This window comes from Vombatus ursinus, unplaced genomic scaffold (assembly GCF_900497805.2).
Source record: "Vombatus ursinus unplaced genomic scaffold, bare-nosed wombat genome assembly UNPS02014841.1, whole genome shotgun sequence".
NCBI lineage: Eukaryota > Metazoa > Chordata > Mammalia > Diprotodontia > Vombatidae > Vombatus > Vombatus ursinus.
In genome coordinates, this window is record NW_020954619.1 from 16,308,879 (window position 1) to 16,320,439 (window position 11,561).

At 40.0% G+C, this 11,561-nt stretch overlaps 1 pseudogene; it reads left to right on the forward strand.

Moving 5' to 3' along the window:
• Positions 1 to 1,198: 1,198 nt before the first annotated feature.
• Positions 1,199 to 1,797, forward strand: LOC114026733 (annotated as a pseudogene).
• Positions 1,798 to 11,561: the final 9,764 nt, after the last annotated feature.

Here is an 11,561-nt window from a genome sequence, read left to right on the forward strand (position 1 = left end):
TGGAGAATGGTTTGGAAAGGTGAGAAAATTAAGGCAGGCAGACCCATCAACAGGGTATTGCAATAGTCTAAGCATGTAGCGAAGAGAATCTGCATGAGAGTGGTGGCAGTATCAGAGGAGAGAAAGGGGAATATTCGAATGATGCTGTAAAGGTGAAATCCACAGGCCTTGGCAACAGATTGGGGCGAGGGGTGAGATGGTGAAGAGCTAAGGAGGGTGCCTCAGGGACTAGGAAGATGTTATTGCCCTCAACAGTAATAGGAAAATTAACAGAGGACAGTTGAGGGAGAAAGATAATGAACACAGTTTTGGATGTTTTGAGTTTAAGATGTCTACTGGACATTCATTTCTGTCTGAAAGGCGGTTGGACATGTGAGACCGGAGGTCAGCAGAGAGATTAGGACAGGATAAGTTGATTGAAGAAACGTTAGCATAAATATGGTAATTAAATCCAGTGGAACTGATGAGATCGCCAAATGAAATAGTTGTAGAGGGAGAAGAGGGCCGAGGGCAGAGCCTTGTGGGACCCTGAGTGATGGTATTAGAAGGAGAGCCAGGTAGTGGCAGGGGGAATAAGGAATGTTCCTATTCCCCTAGCACCACCTGTGAATCAGATCTGGGTAAAAGTGCAACAAGCTGGAAAGAGGAGGCAGTGGGAGGACCAAGAGCAGAGTGTGAACAGTGGCAGTTAGGGCTTCAGAATCGCCTCGATGTGGAGAGAATAATGGCATGGGAGCATGTTAATCATTGAATGAGTTTCAGGTAGGCTGTCATCGTCTATAGAGATTCATCCTGGATGACTTGGGAACAGGCATGCCAACTGCCAGGCTGAGAGAGCGCTTAGAGTTCTTAGGCTCCTCTCCTGTGGCAAGGTACCTGGTGCTGATTCTATTCCAGCTGAGATTTACAAGGTGGAGGGGTCATTGCCCATACAAAAGCTGGCTGAAATTTTCTGGATTATATGGCAAGAGGAAGGTATCCCCCAGGAGTTCAAGGATGTCTCCATTGTCCATCTTTGTAAAGGTAAAGGGAATGGATTGTGCTGCGACAATCACAGGGGGGTCTCTGTCTTAGTCATTGCTGGCGAGATTCTTGCCAGAGTCCTCCTTAATAGGTTGATCCTGGCCTTCTCCATCTCCTCCTCACTTGTTTGACCTTTCTCTGAACTTGTCCGCAGAGCCTAGCTGTTATTGTCAACATGGTGGTGGGAAATGCCAAGATTGGGTACCCAGCCCCCAGTTTCAGAGCTACAGCTGTTATGCCAGATAGGCAGTTCAAAGACATCAGCCTTTCCAACTACAAAGGGAAATACGTTGTGTTGTTCTTCTACCCCTTGGACTTCACCTTCGTGTGCCTCACGGAGATTATTGCATTCAGTGATGGCGCTGAAGAATTTAAGAAACTCAGCTGCCAAGAAATTGGTGCTTCTGTGGATTTACACTTCTGTCACCTTGCCTGGGTCAACACGGTCAAGAAGAATGGTGGATGGGGAGCCGTGAAGATCCCATTGATGTCTGACCCCAAATGTACCATTGCTCAAGATTATGGAGTCTTGAAGGCAGATGAGGGAATTTCATTCAGGGGTCTCTTCATCATTGATGACAAAAGGGATCCTTCGCCAGATCACCATCAATGACCAACCTGTGGGCCGCTCTGTAGATGAAACTCTGTGGCTTGTCCAGGCCTTCCAGTTCACAGACAAGCATGGTGAAGTATGCCCTGATGGCTGGAAATCAAAGTGACACCATCAAGGCCAATGTTCAGGGGAGTAAGGAATACTTCTCCAAGCAGAACTGAGCTGCTCTCTGCAGCCGTGAATGTTCCCCCTTTCCCCCCACCGTGGGGCCTGTGGACTCACTAGCTGCTGTCTCCAGGACAAATGTGCTTGATCTTCCCCAAGCTTCCAACTGGAAGGCCATTTTAGGGGGAGCCCAAACAGTGTGGGCTAGCTGGGCATGCCCTTTCCTCATGGGGCCTGATTCATTCAGATCCTTCCTTCCTCCCTCCCTCAAGGCAGCAGCCAGTTGGCTGAGTCTGCCAGATCTTTCTCACTCTTAATGACTAAGTGCTGTGTTAACAATGTTTGTACCATAGCCACCCCTTTGGGCTTGAGCCCATCTGATGTTTTGTAGTTGTATTAAACTTGTCCTAAGAAAAAAAAATAGGTTGATCCTTCACCTGGAAGATGGTCACCTACCTGAGAGTCAGTGTGGCTTCAGAACAGTGTGGCCAAGGAACAGTCAACATGGTCTTTCCTGCCTGACAACTTCAGATGACATGCCAGGAGCAGAACAGAGGTCTGTACACAATGTTCACTGATATGACCAAGGCCTTTTATACTCTTAGATGTGAGAGCTTATGGAAAATTATGTCAAAATTTGGTTGCCCAGAGAAGTTCATTAGTACTGTATGTCAGTTTCATAATTGCCCCATACCTTGCCCCAGTTCTGGATAATGGGCAATACTTTTGTGCTTTCCCAGTCACCAATGGAGGGAAGCAAGGTTGTGTGCTTGCTCCCATACTTTTTAGCATGATGTTTTCAGCAATGCCATCAGAAGCCTTCGATGAAGATGGACATTGCTACTGCACTGATGGTAAATTATTTATCTTGGGAAGACTACAAGCCAAGACTAAAGGAGAGGGAGAGTTGCTGCATGATTTTCTATTTGCAGATGTTTGTACACTCAATGCAGCCTCTGATGCTGAGGTATAACAAAGTATGTATCTATTCTCTGCTGCTTGTGCTAATTTTGACCTTGAAATTAACACCAAGAAAGTACAGGTTCTCCACTAGCCAGCACATCACACCATCCATATGTGGAACCATCAGTTACAGCATATGGAGAAGTTTCAAATACTGTGGATAAGTTCATTCACCTTGGCAGTATATTTTTCAGGGATGTACACATTGCTAATGAGGTTGAGGCACACATGTCCAGAGCTAGCTCAGTATTTGAGAAGCTTCTAAGGAAAGTGTGGGAGAGAAGAGGTATTAGACTGCCTACCAAACTGAAAGCCTACAGAGCTGTACTAATTTCATTGTTGTATGCCTATGAAACCTGGACAGTCTATCAGTGCCATGCCAGGAAACTGAAACACTTCCATTTGAATTGTCTTAGAAAAATTCTGAAGATCACCTAGCAGGATAAGGTACCGGACACTGAGGTCCTTTTTCAAACTGAACTGCCAGGCATTCAACTTCTCTTGCAAAGGGGGTGCAACTCTAATGGGCTGGCCATGTTGTTTATATACCAAAAGAACATTTGCTTAAAAGACTGTTTTAAACAAGTCAAACTTTTGTACAATGGTCAGAAGTGAAACAAAGACACTCTCAAAGTCTTTCTAAAGAATTTTGGAATTGATTACATGACATGAGAGACACTGGCAAAGGACCACTTGGCATGGCATGACAGCATCAAAGAAGGCACTGTGCTTTATGAGCAAAGCAGAATTATAGTACCTTAAAAGAAATATGAGATGCACAAATTTAGAGATACCTCCACCCCAAATGTTCATATGGACTATTTGTGCCTGACCTGTGATAGAGCATTCTGACATTTATTGGTCAGATCAGCCATAGGCTGATACCTGTAACTTGACTCCAACATAGAAACGTCATTTTGGTCCTTTTCGAGAACAAAGGATAACAGCCTTATCCAGGTAACCATTTCTGAGCCTCTATTTACCCAGTCTTCAAAACGGCAGTGATAGTACCTACTCCCAGTATGTCTGTTGGGATAAAATAAAATAATGTAAGTAAAACAGTTAATAAACCTTAAAGCCTTTTATAAATTTCAACTATTGATTTGTTTCTTCTTGTGCCTAAGACAAATGCCACTTACTTTTCTGTCTTATCATCCTTCACAAGTACTTATTTTAAAACAAACAACAAAAAAATAATTTCTCCTTTTGTTGCTTTAAAATGAACTTTTAATGCATCTGTTACCAAAGGGAATCTCTAATGCTGAGAATTAAGTATTAAATTGATGTCCGCAAGTATCTTACCTCACTTGTTGATTGATTGGACACCAATCTCTGGTGGTCTGTGCCTATCACTGCTCTAGCTGCTGAGGAAGCCACAGAAGAAGTGTAAAACACAGTCTTCTCCCTTGTGGAACTTATTTTCTAGAGAAAATATTGATATGTGGAATAAAGCAAAATAGAAAAACTGCATCTAAGAAAAGCTGAATTATACGCCCAGGCAAATCTACATGCTATGCGAGTTTAGAAATGAAGAAAGTCAGTGTAGGCTGAAGTAATCAAGGCTTGATCTGTGCTTTGAAGGATAAAGATTTATACTTCCTTGTCTATCAGAGAATTGACTACAGATTTACCATCCAATTAATACAGCATGTTGCAGGCTAAGGCAATCGATGCTCATTTTGATTGACAGAACACCAGCTTACTCAGATCCAACCCATCAAGCCTTTGTTAAGCACCCACCTGGTGGAAGAGGTGCTGGATACAGAAAGTTTCTGCTGATAAGGCATTTTTATTTGTAGAGGGGAGAGGGGATACAATCAGTAAACAGTATGAGTGACAATATGAGGAAGGAGAGAGCAATAACAATTAGAGGTTTCAAGAATGGCTTCCCATAGGAGGTGGCGTATCAGCCTTTGCCTTAAAAGAAGTCAGGAATTATAAAAGATGGTGGTAAAGAAGCAGTTGTTATAGGCATTGGATAGCCGGGACCAAAGACGTATAAGAACATATAACCTTAGAGCTGGATGGGAACTTGCAGATAAATCAAGCCCCTTCATTGTGTAAATGGGGAAACTCAAGTTTAGAGATGTTAAGTGATCTGTATATTGGAAGCAGAATCTGAAGTTAGGTCTTCCTGACATCAAATCTACCCCTTTATTCATAATGCCACCTTGCTGCCTCACTGCTAAAGGTAGGAGATAGAATGTGATTTTCCTCAAACAGGAATGAGGCCAATTTGGCTAGAACGGAGACTTTATGGTTTGGAATAATGTGGAATAAGCATGGAATGGCAGTCTGGAGGCAGACCATCCTCTCATAATACAGAATGGGAATGAGTGTCAGCATCTGAATATACTAAAATCTACACTCACAAATTGCTTACTAAAATGTTCATTTTGTCCAAATGAAAAACAAGGGGTCCTTGTGACCTGTCCTGATCTAGCATTACTTTTTTTTTCCTCTTTTTTTCTCCCCCTCATTGTATCCATTGGTATATCATTACACTTGAACATGACAGATGATCTCATATGCTGCCAGGGAGAATGTGAGGCTCCAAGAAATTGAAAACAAAATCATCACATGTTGATTGTATTCTTGATGACAGTTACAAAAGAAATGTGTTAATATACTAGTTAATAGACACATGGTTTGAGGAAAATTTTCAGGAAAAATGAACTAGATGAACCTTTAACACAGAAGCAATTCTAGGCTTCAGTGTTGAAAATGTAATGTTCTAAGGGGGAGCAGGGGGATGGGAAGATACCTCAAACTGAATTCTAACCAAGCTTCAGGGAGAAATAAAATTTTTACCTTCATGAAAAACAGGCATTTGCTTCTTATCCCTCCACATCCGCCTTAATATATGCTAATGAAAAGGGAAATGTTGAGGAAGAAAGTAGCTAATGAGAGAACCTCAAATTTTGATGGCTGGTTTCTGGGAGTCTATTTTATATTTGCTGATTAGATGATAGCCTTGGGAGTAACTGTGGATGGGGAAACAGTGGAAACAGTTGGATATTGGAATGTTTTTCCATGTGGTTAGTGATAATATCTAAGCATGATTTAAAAAAAAATATTGTACCAACAGGCTTTTAGTTACACCAGTCTGTTGTTGCACCGGAGACAGTGTGATACTTAGGAAGTAGAAGTCTGGAAAATATTGTAGCAAATATTACTCATATTTAAATAGAACCCTGGCGATTTTCAAGATGCTTTCCTCACAGCAACTCTAATTGGTAAGTGGGACAATTGGGAGGCTTAGGGCTGGGGAAGTCGGTGGGTGGCAGTAAGAGAAGTACTCCTGAGCTCACACAGGGAAATCCTTTACACGTTAATTTGTGATGTATGTCTAGTTATACAGATAGTTTCAGAATTATAAGAAATCTTAGAGTCCATCTATGGTAGTTAAATTAGCACCTAACCAAAAGATTCTTTCTCCAACATCCTCTTAAAATGGTCATTTAATCTTTGTTGGACCTTTAGTGAGGGAAGGAGAGAGAGGGGAAGGAGACCACTTTCTTCCAACCAACTCATTAATTTTTGGTCAGTTCTGATAATTACACATTTTTCATTACATCAAAGTTAATCTGACTCTTTGCAAACATCCACCAATTGCATCTATTTCTGCCATCTAGGGCCAAATAAAACCAGTCCAATCCCTCTTTATCACCATAGTTCTTCATGTACCTTAAACAGCTACCATGTTCTTTCTAAGTCTTCTTCAGGCTAAACATTCCCTGTTTAATCCACTGAACCTCAAATGTCTTATGATCTTGGTTGACCTTTCCTGAGTGAGGTCCAGCTTGGAATGCAAGATGATGGCCAGTAGTAGAATGAGGGATAGTCAGTTATTCCATCAACAATAATTTGTTAATCTTATTATGTGTCACGCACTCTCCAGGCTGTGCTCTGGATCTCCTCTATGATGCTCCAGCTTTTTATCCTGACCAACTCTGGAAAATCACACATTGAAAGTACACTCCACCTCTAGTGCCTCCCAGAACCTCCATTTAAAGCGTACACCTGACCAGTCATGTACCCGTCTCCACCCCCCCGCCAAGAGTAGCTCTGCATCCCTTTCAGCTTCCTTGTATGTGTTATTCCCCTACTAGAATGTAAGTTCCTTGAGGACAAGGATAAGGACTATCTTTATTTCTTCCTATATTTTTATTCCCAATCCTTAGCACAGTATCTGGCATTAATATTTAGCAAGTGCTTAATAAATGCTTTTTGACTGACATGTTGACTGCCCACATGGGGATGCAAAGAAAAAAAAAAGAACAGAGCCTCTGCTCTAAAGGATTTCACATTGGAATGAGGGAGAAAACATGAAGATAACTATGTAAATATAAGATATATACTGAGTTGATGAAAGATAATTTCTCAAGGAACAGGCAGTAGTGGTACTTGTGCCACTAATCAGAAATGCCTAGTAAGAATTGGGCAAGGGGGCAGCTAGGTGCCACAGTGGATAGAGCACCAGCCTTGGAGTCAGGAGGAAATGAGTTCTAAACTGGCCTCAGACACTTACTAGTTGTATGACCCTGGGTAAGTCACTTAACCCCAATTGCCAAAAAAAAAAAAAAAAAAGACTTGAGCAAGTACCTTACATTCCGTTGACAACTGGATATAAAAGTCTTGTCAGTTTGTAAAAGTAGAGGATGAAAAATTAATAATTAAACAGATAAACAAATCTAGGTTGTTAGACTGTGCATATTATCTATTCAAGACTTAAGCCTTTAATAATACTCTGCACATCAAACCAGTTAGATCTGACCAGATTTTTGGCTGACATGGAGTGTTATTTTCATTGGTGTCATCCTGATTCCAAAAGGATGCCTTTATTGATCAGCCACTCCATACATGTCAAGACTGGTCCTTGGACAGATGAATTCTGTCATCATGACCCTACTGAAAGTCTTGACAGTTTGGTAAAAACAAAACAAAACAAAACAAAACAAAAAAGACCTTCTGTAACATGCACATCAATGGCATAGTCTTGATCACCTCTACTCTATGATGAAACATTGATGTGGAACTCAAAAGTGTAAAGTCTAAGGATATCCAGAGTAGCAGATGAGTGTTGTTACCCTGAATCTGAACTGAAATCAGATTTGTTAATTACTTTTTATTGATTTGACATTTCTCCCTTTATTAAAAGAAGAAAAAAAATTATAGCCTCATCACCAGGTCCTTCTTAGCTAAACTCATGTTTCATTGTATTTGTTAAGCAGGATGTAATTTGTTTGCTTAAAGTAGAGTTCCATTTAGACAAATTAGCCTCTTGAACAATATCCATGTTAATTGGGTTTGCTGTACTAAATATTCATTACAGCATGAAACTTGAAGTTTTAATTGCAGAGAATTGGTCTAAATTTGTTTTTAAAAAAGGAAAAATTTAAACTAAATAAAACCTCAAATAGGAATTTTCTTTTATCCCATTCTGTTTAAATGTTAAAATTATTATGAGTTGATTGTAACTCTGTAAGTATAATACATATATCATAGAAAAATAATTTAATTTCTGTTTTGTTTATTTAAGAGTGGTGAGTAGGGAGAGATCTGCCAGTAGGAATATGGAGTTAGATCTGGCCTTTGGGATCCGGGCTTTAGTCGTTTTAGCTGCCAGCTCAGGGAATAATTCTCACCTTTCCTGTACCTATGACACTCTAGAAAAACAATCAGTCCAGTTTATAAAGCTTAAAGAATTGGAGCATTTGAAGATCTGTCAGTTAGGGTGTTTTTGCATAGCACAGAGGAGCATGATGGTTGGGGGAGCTTCCCCATCATTTTTACTTAGCTGCTTTTTATATCTGAAGAACTAGATACCTAGGAACACTTGCCCCCCCAGGGGGCTATGATAAAAACAAAGAATTAAAATGAGTTCATTACCACAAATCAATTGATGTTTGAATCAAGAGAAAGGAGATGTTAAAGAAGAGAACAGTTAAAGGAGCAAATGTTGCAACTTGATTGAGGGGAAATAGTTTCTGCTGTGGACTTACTAACCACAACATTTCCCAGTGGTTGCTATAGAGAGTTGTGGATAATACTGAAGATAGTCTTTTACCTGAAAGCTCCTCCCCTGCTAGAACTCCTAATCACAGCACTATCTCTAGTGCTATTATAGAGATGACTGACAAACCTGAGAGGTGTAGACCTGTCTTGGAAGGGAGTGACTTACTAATCACGGCATTCCTCAGTGGATAAACAGAGTATTGGGTGGCCCTGAACATGACTTGACAACTAAAAATAAGCAAGGAATATTAGAGATGTAGTTCTCATTGGTGAGCAGCCCCAAGGAAGAGCAGAGTGTAACCAAATTACCAGTACACAGAAGGAGCACTACGATGTCTTAAGCATGTCGCCCATCTGAGTGTGAGCCCTGCTTGCATATGTTTTCTATATATTTATCCTTTATAATAGTGCCCTGTCTATACATGTTCCCCATATATGCATGCCCCATGCACCATTCTTGTGAATGTTTACATTTCCCTCTGAGGATCTGCATATTTGTGTGAGTAAGCATGAGGTTAATTGGCAGTAATGTTCTGTTATTATTTTATTGCTTTGGTATTTCACGAAAAGCCTTTGTTTTAGTCTTTGTTTAGTCCTTTGACTAGTCAAAGTGGACATAGCTGGTAGGGGCTTATGAACTATAGTTTAGCGAAGCTTTTGACTCATAAAGGATTTTTTAACCTGCTAGAGCTTTCTGCGGTCCCACCAGCGATGGAGTGGGGGTTGGATACTACAGAGATATCTGTAGCCTACAGTGGCAAAAAATTCACATGAGTAGTGCAGATAATAAGTGGCATGGCATCTTTAGAAGGTCTGACCTGAATAACCAAAAAAAGCGTTCTTTACAAAGTGGTATTTGAGCTTAAACTTTAAGAATAAGAAATATATTAATAGGTAGAATTGGTGGAGCACTGGTATGGGAGTGTGGATAGGATGGGGGAAAGTATTCCAGGTAGGAGAAATAGCATTAACTTCCCTTTATAAATCTTCCTCTCAACCCCTGTATACTGCTCTCATTTTCTCTTCTTTCTCCTCTTCCTGTCTCTCTTTTCTTCTCCTTCCTACTTCTCCTTTCTTGTCTTTCCTCCTTTCTTTTCTTCTAAGTCTGGTAAATTATCTCCTTCCCTTTCTTTCTCTCTGTTCCACCATCTCTCTTTTCCATTTCTCTCCTCTGCTCTTATTTTCAGACAGTTTGGTTCTATTTATTCTCTTTCTACCAATCTTTCAATGGCTGCAATATAAAACTGAAGTTCATCTTTTTTTAAGCTTATTCCTTATTGAAGACAAATTTATGTTTCTTTGAAATTTGAAAGCTGATGAATCAAATGATTTATATTTGTGTGTCTCTAATAATTTTTTTTTATTTGAGCTATTGGTCCCTAATAGATGAAGTTTCTTTATCATGGTTCTAGGTAGACTTGGAAAGGCTTTATGGTTAAAAAGTTTTTTAAAACATGAACTTCTATTTTGGTTTGTAAACTCTTTTTTTAGGTTTCCAAAATAATGAGAATTTATTAGGGACTTGAAATGACATGTTACTCATGTAATGCTGGAAAACTATCTCTACAATGAATATAGTGGAACAAGACGAAAACTTCCTATATAGCATGTAAAGGATGTTACGCATATAGTATCATAGGGTTGGGTACTCTCACATCTGGTCTGTTGGTTTCTTGGATAGACCTTACCTGGGATTTTTATGTAGCCATCCTGAACTCCAGTTCCAGAAACTCAATCAACTTTGGATTAATGAGGTTGTGAGGCCAATAACTCCTGATTTTTAAGAGTTTTCCTGGAGGCTATATAAATACCCTCTTTTCCTTCTAAAGTTTTGTTTTCTTTGGTCAGCTTTTTTCAGTGATTCTTTGTGACCCTATTTAGGATTTTCTTGGCAAAGATACTGGAGTGGTTTGCGATTTCCTTCTACAGCTCGTTTTGCAGATGAAGAACTAAGTAAAAGAAAGTTAAATAGCTTGTCCAGGGTCACACAGCTAGTAAGTGTCTGAGGCTAGATTTGAACTCAAGAACCTAAGTTTTACTGATTCCCAGCCCATGTTCTATCCACCATGTCTCCTAGTGGCCCTTCTCAAGTATTGCGCTTGATCAGTTTGTTTGTACCATTAATGTCATGTGTGTTGAATATTCTTAGAAAACCTAACTCCAATCGGTCAGATGAATGAACTCTGGGTAATAGACCTTGCCCAATGGAGAGGGTAGGGGAAGGATTGCATTAATGGGATTCCTTCAGTGACCAATTTTTAATATTTTTGAATGGTATTTGAATGTTACAAGTTTAACAGCAATAGCACAGTGTACATTATAAGAATGGTGGATATCGTTAACGCTTTCAATTATATCTCCTCAATACAGTTTTCTTTGATCATTGACAAGGAAATATTTCTTATTCCCTGTTCCTAACATCCATTAGAACGGTGTATCAAAAATAAATAATAAAAATTGATTACTGTTCAAATTGAAAAAGATTTGACACAGTTTGGAAGGATTCTTGCATGCCCAAAACCCAGCCTCAGTGCCATGCCTAGATTGTTGTGAACCATTGGAAAAATATGAAATGGTAGAGTTGGGACCTTGGATGGGAAAAGACTCTACGTTTCCTGTTACATGCAATTGTCTGTTAGATGTTAAATATAGAAGGGGGATGGAGTGACAGGAGTGTCACATGGGCCACTCATCAAGAGGTACCTCTTGTATGTTAGGGAACCACGTGACCTCCTTTTGGCCCATGGGTAATACTTTTCTGATTACCTTGAGTAAGTGCAGAAAGTAAGGAATCAAAGCCACAGGACTCTCCATATATACCTTTATTCATTTCAGGATG